An 11,711-nucleotide genomic window follows, 5' to 3' on the forward strand; every position below is an offset into this window, starting at 1 on the left:
ATTCCTATTTCTCCCTTATAAGTGATACTTAACTAGTCAAAAGTGCTTAGGATGCACCTCAAAGCCATTTCAAATCAGTGTTCTCAAAGAGTGGCCCCTTCAGGGATTTGCAGGTGACCAGAGAGTCAGTCTGCTATAGTATTCATGTTTCTTGTAGTGAATGTTTACACTAACTACCTGTTTGCTGGTATTAAGTATTAATTGTTCACTAATTCCTTTCTTTTAATTTGAAATCATCAGGCACAAGTAGCTGGGTCTTTTTCACTTGCCCAGGGTTTTGAGGTCTCCAAGTAGAGAAACCACTTAGTGTTTTCAACTCTCTGGGTCACCGCAGAAATGGCTATTACTCACTAGTGTTCGTTCATTTGTTCTCTCTCCCCCACCAGGGTTATTGCTGGGGCCTTAGTGCCCTCACACAAATCCACTGCTCCCAACTAGCAAGCTAGCTTACTTGGTTTTTTTTTACTGTTTTTCCTTTCTACCTACCTCCCTTCTTTTAGAGAGATGGTGAAATTGAAATTGAGAGAGAAGGTGGAGAAAAGAAAAGAGAAAGATGATATCTAGAGCACTGCTTCACCACTTGGGAAGCTTCCCCTCCATAAGTGGGGACCAAAGGATTGAACCTGGGTCTGCACATGGTAATGTGTTTGCTCAACTGGGAGAGAGCCATCGTCGGCTGCCTTGACCTACACAGTATGTAACTTCCACAATCTACTCTCACAAATTAGGCTCTTCTGACTCTCAAAGATGACAGAAAATAAAGGAAACTGAAAATACTTCTCTGCCATCTATCCTAAGTCTACCCACCAACCCATTCCCAGTTCCTAGCTGACACTGTTATGCTAGGACAAGAGTCGGAAAAGTTTCTGCAAAGAGTCATACAGTGACTATTTTACATTTTGTGGGCCATTACTCTATTGCAGCTATGCAACGCTATCATATAAATTAAGGTCAGCTATAGATAGCATGTCAACAAGTGAGCATGTCCATGCTTTAAATGGAAATCAGTGGGAGGGTTAGGAGAGAGCCCAACAGTACTGAATACTATGGGAGCGCCATACAAGGAGGAAACTTCACAAGCAGTGAAGCGTTGCTGTGGTATCTCCTCTTTGTCTCTGTCTCTTCTTCCCGCAAAAAAAAAAAAAAAACAGTTGGTTGGGAATGGTGGAACTGTATAGGCAAAAAGCCTCAGCAGAGACCTAGTGGCAAAAAACATTCACAGGCACTCTATTTTGAAACTTCATATAAGCCCCCCCCATGATCTAAGTATATAGAAACCTTCCTTCAGGGTTTGTCTGTTTATTTTTTTAATATTTATTTATTTTCCCTTTGTTGCCCTTGTTTCTTTTTTATTGTTGTTATACTTATTGTTGTTATTGATGTTGTCATTGTTAGGACAGAGAGAAATGGAGGGGAAGACAGAGAGGGGGAGAGAAAGATAGACACCTGCAGACCTGACTCACCACCTGTGAAGTGACTCCCCTACAGGTGGGGAGCCGGAGGCTCGAACCAGGATCCTTACTCTGGTCCTTGTGCTTAGCGCCACTTGTGCTTAACCTGCTGCTACTGCCCAACTCCCTGTTTATTTTTAACCACAGGGTTTGCCAACAACTGGTCTAGGGTATCTGTGCTAGACTGGTAAGTAAACTCAGGAACAGCATTTACTGGCTGTGTGTCTCTAGCAAAGGTACTCTCAACTCAGCAGTGAAAATACTGTTGTGAAGATTAAATGACTGTCAGTATGTCTGTTGCCATTCCCCTCCCTTAAGCCTTTTATTTGGAGAGTAGAATGGAGGGGGGGAGGGGGTGTCTTTTGTAAATGTTGAAATCTGTCCAGAAAATGTTCCTATGACCTAACACAGAGAATACTAGTGGAACCTCACTGCCCTTTCCATGTAAGAAGCAATGTATTAAACCAATGTGAATTTTTCCTTTTCCTTATCCATAATCTAAACCGCCCAGTTGTCTAAGAACTACAAAGGGTTGAGAAAGAGATGAGATGAGAGGATAAAGACAAGGCCATCTGTCTTTTCTACAATGTCAAAGGATTCTCTCAATTCAGTGACTTGCGTACAGAGATGACACCAACCACTTTCCCTGCAGAATTTCAATGTATCAAACACCACTCACTGTGCAGTTCTAATTTTACCATATACCCAAATATCAGTTCTTTCAACTACAAAGATCCTGTAATCTAATAAATGCACACTGAGCACGGCTATTTTTTTAGATGTTGTCAGAGGATGGAATTTTATATAAATCAGAAAAATAACTGAGATGTTGCTATTATACTACCGTATTCTTCAAAATGTACAACTAATAATTGTCTTTTTCAATTATTTTTTAAGAATTTTAACATAACAAAATACATAAAAAGAAAATTAAAACAGAATCAGGGTCATCCAGGAGGTGGAATGGAGGACAGAATAAGCATAAGGTTCCAAGTTCAATTCCTGGCATTGTATATGCTCTAGTTCACTCTCTCCCTTTCTCTCTCTCTCTCTCTCTCTCTCCCTTTCTCTCTCTCCCCCCTCCTTGATGTTATTTCTTTATTCATGAGAAAGACAGGAGAGAGAGAAGCAGACATCACTCTGGTACATGTGCTGCCAGGGACTGAACTCTGCACCTCATGCTTGAAAGTTCAATGCTTTATCTACTGCATCACCTCCCAGAACACTGGTTCTCCCTTCTTCCTCCTCTTTAATAAATAAATCTTAAGGGAAAAAACAAACAGAAGGGGGTGACCCAGAAGTGGGAGGTGGTAGAACACAAGACTTGCAAGCATGAGGTCCCAGTTCAAATCCCTACACCTTATATACCAGGGTGAAACTTTGGTTCTATTTTCTCTCTTTCTTTTATTCTCTCTCTCCCAAAAAAAAAATAAGTATTTTTAAAAGAATGAGGAAACAGAGACTAAACTTTTAGTTTAACAACTAATTTGAATCTAGAAATGTACACTTGCTAGTTGAAGGTGAAATCAATTTAGCCAGGATAAATCTAAAGCTCGCCTCTTGATCTCATCTATAAAAAGATGATGATAATCCCAACCTAATTCAAGGGCTAGATACACAGAAACTATTTTATGAATGCTACTAATTTATATCATTATAAAATACTATTTTAGCTTCCCCCCCCCCCAAGTTGCCAATTTGGCAACATTTTACCATATAATTATAAATCTCTGCTTCAAAAATTTTTTCAAGTAAATATTTGATGCTAAATTGTTAACTTATTTAATCACAACTCCATACCATCCAGTAAAAAGTTTCAGAAGTTACAATCTTAAAAAGATGCTGCATCCCTCCTGAACATGGTTTTCATTATATAACTAAATTCCATGGGCCAGGTGGTAGTGCACCTGGTTGATCACACGTTACACTGTACAAGGACCGGGGTTCAAGCCCCCAACCCCCACCTGCAGGGAGAAAGTTTTGTAAGTGGTGAAGCAGTACTGTGGGTCTATTTTCAGCTCTATCTCCCCCTTGTGTCTCAATTTCTGGCTGTCTCTATCCAACAAATAAAGAAAGTTAATGTTTAAAATTAATAAATCTAAATTCCACAAAAAGTCATTCAAAAAGTGCCTGGTGGTGGCACACCTGGTTGAGAGCACACATTACTGTGCACAAGGACCCAGGTTCAAGCCTGGTAGGCAGAAACTTCATAAACAGTGAAGCAGAGTTGCAGTTTTGTCTCTCCCTCTCTATTTCCCTCTTCCCTCTCAATTTCAGTCTCTAGTCAAAATAAATAAAATTTTAAAAAATAAATCAAAAGAATAAAAAAATAATTCAAAATAAATGTAGTGAAAAATCTTGCTTTCAACCTTAGTAAGTGGACTATAATATAGGTAAAACACAGAACACCAAAAATTAGTGGCAAAAGTATTATGGTATTAAAAGTTTATAACTGGTTCTGTTCTCTCCTCTCTTAAATATAAACTATAGGTAAACAGCAATATCATTCCACTTTTTTTTTTTTGCTGTATCAGGTGTCAACTTAACAGTATACACAAACACAAATACACACTTTAACAGATACTGCTGTTTTTGACACCTATGGAAGAGGAAAAAAAGGATGACTTTGAAAAATGGCTGGACAATTCCTTATACTCCTGTTAGACTAAGTAAAAGAGTTAGACCTGGGGCCAGGTGGTGGCGCACCCGGTTAAGCGCACACATTACAGTGCACACGGACACAGGTTCAAGCCCCTGGCCCCCACCTGCAGGGGGAAAGCTTCACAAGTGGTGAAGTAGGGCTGTAGGTGTCTGTTTCTCTCCCTCTCTCTTTCTCCCTCTCCCCTCTCAATTTCTGTCTCTATCCAATAATAAATAAAGTAAAATAAAAAGATTTAAAAAAAAAATAAAAGAGATTCAGAAGATAAACTTCTGGAGAAAACAAAGAACTAAAATAAATTACCTAAGACAGAAAAGTAAAGGCCTAGATGATTCAGTAATAATACCGATTGAATGATTCAATGACTGCAATAAGAATTGTATAATAATGTTTCTGATAAAGATCTGTATTACTGTATTTTCTTTCTTTTCTTTTTTTGCCTCCAGGGTTATTGCTGGAGCCCGGTGCCTGCTATGAATCCACTGTTCCTAGAGGCCATTTTTTCCCTTTTGTTGCCTTTGTTATTTATCGTTGTTATTATTATTGTTATTGCTGTCATTGTTGTTGGATAGGACAGAGAGAAATCAAGAGAGGAGGAGAAGACAGAGAGGCGGAGAGAAAGATAGACGCCTGCAGACCAGCTTCACCGCCTGTGAGGTGACCCTCCCCACTACAGGTGGGGGGGACTGCTCAAACCCAGATCCTTACGCTGGTTCTTGTGCTTCCAGCCTTGTGTGCTTAACCCTCTGAGCTACTGCCCAGCCCCCTGTATTACTGCATTTTCATGAGCAAGGAAAAGCCAGTTTGCACCATAAGAACCCAGAGAGCGACAGGAAGATAGCATTGTGATTGTTATGTAAAAGAACTTTCATGCCTGAGGCTCTATAGTTCCAGGTTCACTAACTGGCACCATGAGACCTAGCAGCAATGCCTTTTTAAATAAAAGAGGGAACTTTCTGCCAAACTCTGCTGTCTAGTCCTGCCCAAGATGGAAGAATTTGTCTCATCTAAGTCCTTCAACTCTGGCACTAAGCCCTTCCTCTTCTTTATTGTACCTATCCTATTTTCACCAGCACTGACATGAGAGGTCAGTAGATTTCTAAGGTTCTGCTCACCTAAAGGTGGGATATAGAGCAGAAGTAGCATACCAAATTATAATTTGTGAGGCCTCACAGGTTACAAACTTAATGCCCAGAACCAGCTTTGGCATCTCTCTCTTTCATGAAAATAAAAAAACCATAAATAATGGGATATTCAAAGTCACTGGGTCACACACATGACAAAGCAGGCAAACTATCCAGGTAAGTTATCCTGCTGACCCTGTAGCTATATTTTTAAAGTATTTATTGGCTATAAACCACTACTTTTTAAAGATCTATTTATTTATGAGAAAGAGAGGAGGGAGAGAAAGAATCAGACACTACTCTGGTACATGTGCTGCTAGGGATTGAACTCAGAACCTCATGCTTGAAAGTTCAATGCTTTATCCACTGTGCCATCTCCTGGACCATGTAATCCACTATTAAACATACACACCAAAAAAGGAAAAAACACAAGTATTTATTGGGCCAGAGAAACAGCATGATGGTTATGTACACTTTCATGTCTGAAGCTTCAAGGTCCGAAATTCATCCCCAGCACCACCATAAACCAGAGCTGAGTAGTGTTCTAGTCATTCCCTCTCTATATATATATATCTAAGATAAAATTAAATTTATTTATTAGAAAGAGAGAGAGAGAGAACACAGTATCATTGTGGCACATACAATGCCAGGGATCAAACTCAGGACTTCATGTTTTACCGACTGTGCCATCTCCTAGGCTGCTACCCTTTCAGTTTTTTTCTCTCTCTTTTTCTCTCTTTCATGGTAATATATTCATACCCTGGCATATCACATTGCAGTGAAACAATGAAATACTACTACATGGAACAATGTGAATAAAATTCACAAACAATGGTGAACTAGAGCAGTTTATCTTTTTAAAAAATGCCATTTATATAGATCTTAATTATAGCAAAAATCAATCTATGGTGCTAGAAATAAGAACAATGGATATGGTGGGGGCTAGGAGAAGGTGAACAACCTAATCAAGAGGGAAGTACAACGGAACTTTCCAGGTGCCAGGGACCAAAATGTGTCTCTCTCACATTCACACAACCAAGCTCTAATCCCCAATGCAATGCTATTGGAAGATGGGGCCTTAGGAAGGTCATTAAGTTTAGATGAGGTCATCATGAAGATGTGGTCTTCCTGGTGGGTTTTGTGTCCTACTAAGAGGAAACATCAGTTGTCTTTTTTCCTCTCTCCTCTCTGATAACCACACACATTCACCCAGGAAAGATGTGGCATCTACAGCCAGAGAACAAGTAGACAAATCAGGAACTATTTTTTTTTTTTGCCTCCAGGGTTATCGCTGGGGCTCAGTGCTTGCACTACGAAACCACTGCTCTTGGAGGCCATTTTTCCCATTGTGTTGCCCTTGTTGTTGTTGTTATTGTTGCCATTGCTATTGTTGTTGGATAAGACAGCGAAATTGAGAGAGATGGGGAAGAGAAAGACAGACACCTGCAGACTTGCTTCACTGCCTGTGAACTAACTTCCCTGCAGGTGGGGAGTCTGGAGCTCGAACTGGGATCCTTGAACAGGTCCTTGCGCTTCGCCCTACCTTCTTTTTTTAACACTACCTTCTTTCCTTAACAAAGATTTCCTTAGCATCTACCATGTCCAGGTACTGCTTATTCAAGGCATTGGGAATGGAGATATGGAAAAGCCAGATAAGGTTCTCAGCCTCAAGGAGCTAATATCTATCAGAAGATAAATAGGAAAAAAGGGGAAAGAAAAAAAAAAAACATAGGCATGGAGACATGTGATGCCATGTACTGAAAAATACTATGAAGGAGACAAGACAGAGAAATGTGGCAGAGTGGATATGGACTGTTTTAGCTGGGAAAAACTGAGCAGACAATCGAAATGAAGACAGGTGGGAGGAGGATGTTTCTGAAGAGGAGACACTGAATACAAAGCCCCAACACAGAACCTGAAGAAGAGCTGGAGGTCAGATGCTGAAGCACCTAACTCTGGGGAAGAATGGTGGGAACAGGGGTTGGGGCAAGAAACGGGGGGGGGGGGGGGGGGGGGAGGGCTCACGTAGACTTTGCAATATAAGGTGAGCATTTTGGATTGCTGTCTATGTGTGATAGCTGCTGTAAAATATGGAACCTTTACAAAGGTTTGTTCCTACTGCTGTATGGAGAACAGATTAAGGGTTGTGAGGACATAAAGAACAAGGAGAGCCAGGCAGTGGTGCACCTGGTTAAGCATACACGTTACAGCGCACAAGGATGTAGGTTCAAGTTCCTGGTCCCCACCTGCAAAGGGAAAGCTTCAGAAGTGGTGAAGCAATGCTGCAGCGACACCTCACAGTCTGCATTTACTGTTCCTCTTCCAAGAATGCTCTTGACCCAAATTTTCTCAGGACTTGCTGACTCACTTCAATCAGGCCTCTGTTCAAATATCCTTGTGCTCCTTAAAAAACAGACTGACAGTACATTGTATATTTTCATGTTTATTGTAAGAGGGATTCTCCTTAGGAACTTGAGTTTATTCACCACTGTAGCCCCAAGTTTCTATCACAAATACTCATCTTCATATTTATTAAGCTGTTTTTAAAGAATTTATTTATTCATGAGAAAGATAGGAGGAAAGAACCAGACATCACTCTGGTACATGTGCTGCCAGGGATCGAACTCAGGACCTCATGGTTGAGAAACCAATGCCCCATCCACTATGCCACCTCCCGGACCATACTAAGCTGGTTTTAATATATATATTTTATTTTAATGAGAGACAGATGTCAGAGCACTACTCATCTCTGGCTTACAGTGGTGCTGGCAACTGAACCTGATGCCTCAGAGCCCCAGGCATGAGCCTACATAAACAGTATGCTGCCTCCTCAACTCTTTCATATTTATTAAGAACCTACTGTGTCTCAGCTCTAGGTGCTGGGAACACATGAAGTGTGAAGAGGCACAACAGATAAAACTCCTCCTACTGGGAGTTGGTTGGAAGCCAGCAGTTAAGCACATGTGGTACAAGGACCGGCATAAGGATCCCGGTTCCAGACCCCAGCTCCCCACCTGCAGGGGGGTCACTTCACAAGCGGTGAAGGTCTGCAGGTGTCTATCTTTCTCTCCCCGTCTTCCCCTCCTCTCTCCAGTTCTCTGTCCAATCCAACAATGACAACATCAACAACTGCAACAATAAAATAAGGGTAACAAAAGGGAAAATAGATTTTTTTTTAAAAGGACAGGCCAAGACAGAAGCAGAAGAGACCAGACAGAAGGCTATTTCGAGGATACAAAGGGCATGTGCCTTGCAATGCATGAGGCTCTGGTTTCAAGTCCCAGCATCCCATGGGGGCACGGAAGATGGGGGTAGCGGAGGTGCTCCTTGGATGGAGGATGTTCATGTTTCTCCATCTACTTCTCCTTTCTAGAAAGAAAGAAAGAAAGAAAGAAAGAAAGAAAGAAAGAAAGAAAGAAAGAAAGAAAGAAAGAAGGAAGTTAAAAGGAAATAAAGGTCTCTGCGAGAAATCACACATGTGAGAGGTCCTGAGTTCATACGCCAGCACCACATTAGGTAATAGTAGTGTTAAGATGGTGGTGGCTTGGCCCAAAGTGGCCAGTATTGGATGTACAGTGAGAAAGAAAGAAATTAAGGATGGTCTTAGGATTATTGGCCAGAATCTGGGGGGGTGGAATGGGATGGGAAGTAGGTTGGGGAAAAAAAGGACAGGGGAGTTTCCCAGCTTCCCACACTGCCTATCACCCAGCTTGATGGAGACACTTAAGTAGGCAGCCTGATAAAGGTTAATGGAGAGGCCCAGGCAGTAAATGTGAATTGTTAACCTAGTATTATAGGCATTTAAAGCTATGAGCCTGGACATGGTCACCATGAACAAATACTGAGAATTTCTTAAACACAAATGCACAAAGTACAATAAAATTTAGAGCTACAGTGCCAAGGACACCTTCTCTTACTCCACCACCCACCCCAGCCTATACAGAAGGTAACCTTTGCTTGTGCTGAAAGGCATCTCCGTTAACAAGGAAAAAAAATCAGGAGTCTGGCGGTGGTGTAGTGGGTTAAGCGCACGTGGCGCAAAGCGCAAGGACCGGCTTAAGGATACCGGTTGGAGTCCCCTGCTCCCCACCTGTGGGGGAGTCGCTTCACAGGCGGTGAAGCAGGTCTGCAGGTGTCTATCTTCCTTTCCTCCTCTCTGTCTTCCCCTCCTTTCTCCATTTCTCTCTGTCCTACCCAACAACAACGTTATACAACAAAGGCAACAAAAGGGAAAATAAATAATTAAAAAAAAAAAATCTTCCTCCCCAAACCTGACTGACTGAAGGAAAAAATCTGGACAAGTGGTTAAGTCAACAAGCCAACAAGCCATTCAAACTTTAACCAAAACCCCCTACAGTCAGTTTCTCATTTGTTGTTAATGAGACAGAAAAGCACAGAGTAGAGAGCCGGGCGGCAGGGCAGCAGGTTAAGTGCACGTGGCACAAAGCGCAAGGAATCCGGTTGGAGCCCCCGGCTCCCCACCTACAGGGGAGTCACTTCACAGGTGATGAAGCAGGTCTGCAGGTGTCTGTCGTTCTCTCTTCCTGTCTTCCCCTCCTCTCTCAATTTGTCCTATCCAACAACAAGAACAAGAGCTGCAACAACAACAATAATGGAAACAAAAGGGGAAAAATGGTCTCTAGGAGCAGTGGAAGCCTAGTGAGGCACTGAGCCCCAGCAATAACACTGGAGGCCAAAAAAAAGCAGAGTTAAGACCAAAGCACTGCTCAGCTGTGGCTTTATAATGGTGCCAGGGCTTGAACCTGGGACCAAAGAGCCTCTAGCATGAATGCCCTTAGCAAAACTATTAATACTTTTTTTTCGTAACTATGAAGCTACCTCCCTAGCCCTAGGTTTTTGTGTGTGTTTTTGTTGTTGTTGTTTTGCCTTCAGGGTTATTTGCTGGGGCTCGGTGCCTGCACTAGAATCTACTGCTCCTGGAGGCCATTTTTTCCCGTTTTTGTTGTCCTTGTTGTTGCTGTCTTTATTGTTATTGTTGCCACTGTTGTTGTTGTTGGATAGGACAGAGAGAAATGGAGAGAGGAGGGAAAGGCAGAGAGGGGGAGAGAAAGATAGACACCTGCAGACCTGCTTCACCACCTGTGAAGCGACTCCCCTGCAGGTGGGGAGCGGTGGGGGGTTGAACCGCCCTACCCCCCCATTTTTTTTTATACAGGCTTCAATAAACATAGACTTTGCCTCTGTAGAATGTGGAGTCGCAAAAGTGCCTCTCCCCCCTCTCCTCCAGGTTGTAAGCATTAGCATCTCCCTATTTGGGGAGAGTAATCTTCGCAACAGGAGACAGACAATCCAAGGGGTGGGCCGGGCTCACTGGTGATCCCCACTCGCCCCTACGACCCCTCCCCGGGGGAAGAAGGCAGCGCCTTCAGACAGGGGGTGTCCACCAGGGGCCAGCGAGCCGGCGAGGCCAGAACAGGACCGAATGAGGTGGAATGGGAGTCCGGGAAGGGGCACCCCGCAAGGTTTCCCAGGGTCTGCGGGCAGGGATGCGGGGGTGTGGGGGTGCGGCGCCCCGCGCACAGGCTGCGGCGAGGGGAGCAGGGGGCCCCAGGCTCCGCATCCTGCAGATGGACAGACACTGTGCTCCCGGGGCGCAGTCCGTCGCTAGCGTCAGGCGTGGCGGCTGCCACGAGGTGAACGCAAGGTGTGAGCTAGAGGGCGCCCCTCGTGGGGTGCAAGCTCCACCCAGAACCGCGGTCTCGGGTTCAAGGGCCGCCCCGGGAGGGAAGGGCGCGGCCGCTGACGAGCTTACCTGGCTCTGCAGCCACGCCGGCAGCTCTGTCCCGGCTGGAGAACGCGGCCGCCACTTCTCGCGCCGCTCGCCCGCGCTTCCTGATTGGCCGAGCCTACCGCTCCCAGAAGCTCCCGCGCGGCGTTCGGCCTAATGAACTTTATAGAGACCAGCGGTGGCGAACAAGGACGGGGGCGGAGCTAGGGGCGTGGTCTGAGGCTGAGCCTACCCTTCCGACACGCCTCCCTCCTCCTACGTAGTGGAAGTCTATTCTGCAGGAAGAAAGTCCACCATAGGCTGCTAGGTTTTTCTTTTTTTGCTCTGTATGAAGCTCCATCCTAATGCCTATCACTGTTCTAAGCGAACGACGACAGACTGATTCCTTGTCTAGTGAAGTTCTCAATCTGCTAGGGGGTAGGGGATAATAAGTAACTGCAGTTTTTTTTTTTTAAGACTTGATTGATTGATGAGAAAGATAAGAGGATAAAGAACCAAACATCACTGTTACATGTGCTACCAGAGATCGAACTCAGAACCTCATGCTTGAGAGTCCAGTGCTTTCTGGACCACCTAACTTCAGTTGTTTTATTTATTTATTTATTTATTTTCCCTTTTGTTGCCCTTGTTTTTTTATTGATGATGTAGTTATTATTGTTATTGATGCTGTCGTTTAGATAGGACAGAGAGAAATGGAGAGAGGAGGGGAAGACAGAGGGGAGAGATAG

General features: G+C 43.6%; 1 protein-coding gene across 2 annotated transcripts in view; it reads right to left on the reverse strand.

The window, feature by feature from the left end:
* The window catches only part of NUP93 (nucleoporin 93), a 115,300-nt gene extending 104,165 nt beyond the window's left edge, over positions 1 to 11,135 (reverse strand). The window contains exon 1 of one of the 2 annotated variants that reach the window (XM_007520112.2): positions 11,008 to 11,135. The gene's annotated coding sequence lies outside the window, so the exon portion shown is untranslated. Of the gene's footprint in view, positions 1 to 7,480; positions 7,618 to 11,007 lie in introns of those variants that run through there. The other variant, XM_060185515.1, reaches the window with a different exon arrangement.
* Positions 11,136 to 11,711: the final 576 nt, after the last annotated feature.

This window comes from Erinaceus europaeus, chromosome 2, assembly GCF_950295315.1.
Source record: "Erinaceus europaeus chromosome 2, mEriEur2.1, whole genome shotgun sequence".
In the NCBI taxonomy this organism is placed as follows: Eukaryota; Metazoa; Chordata; class Mammalia; order Eulipotyphla; family Erinaceidae; genus Erinaceus; species Erinaceus europaeus.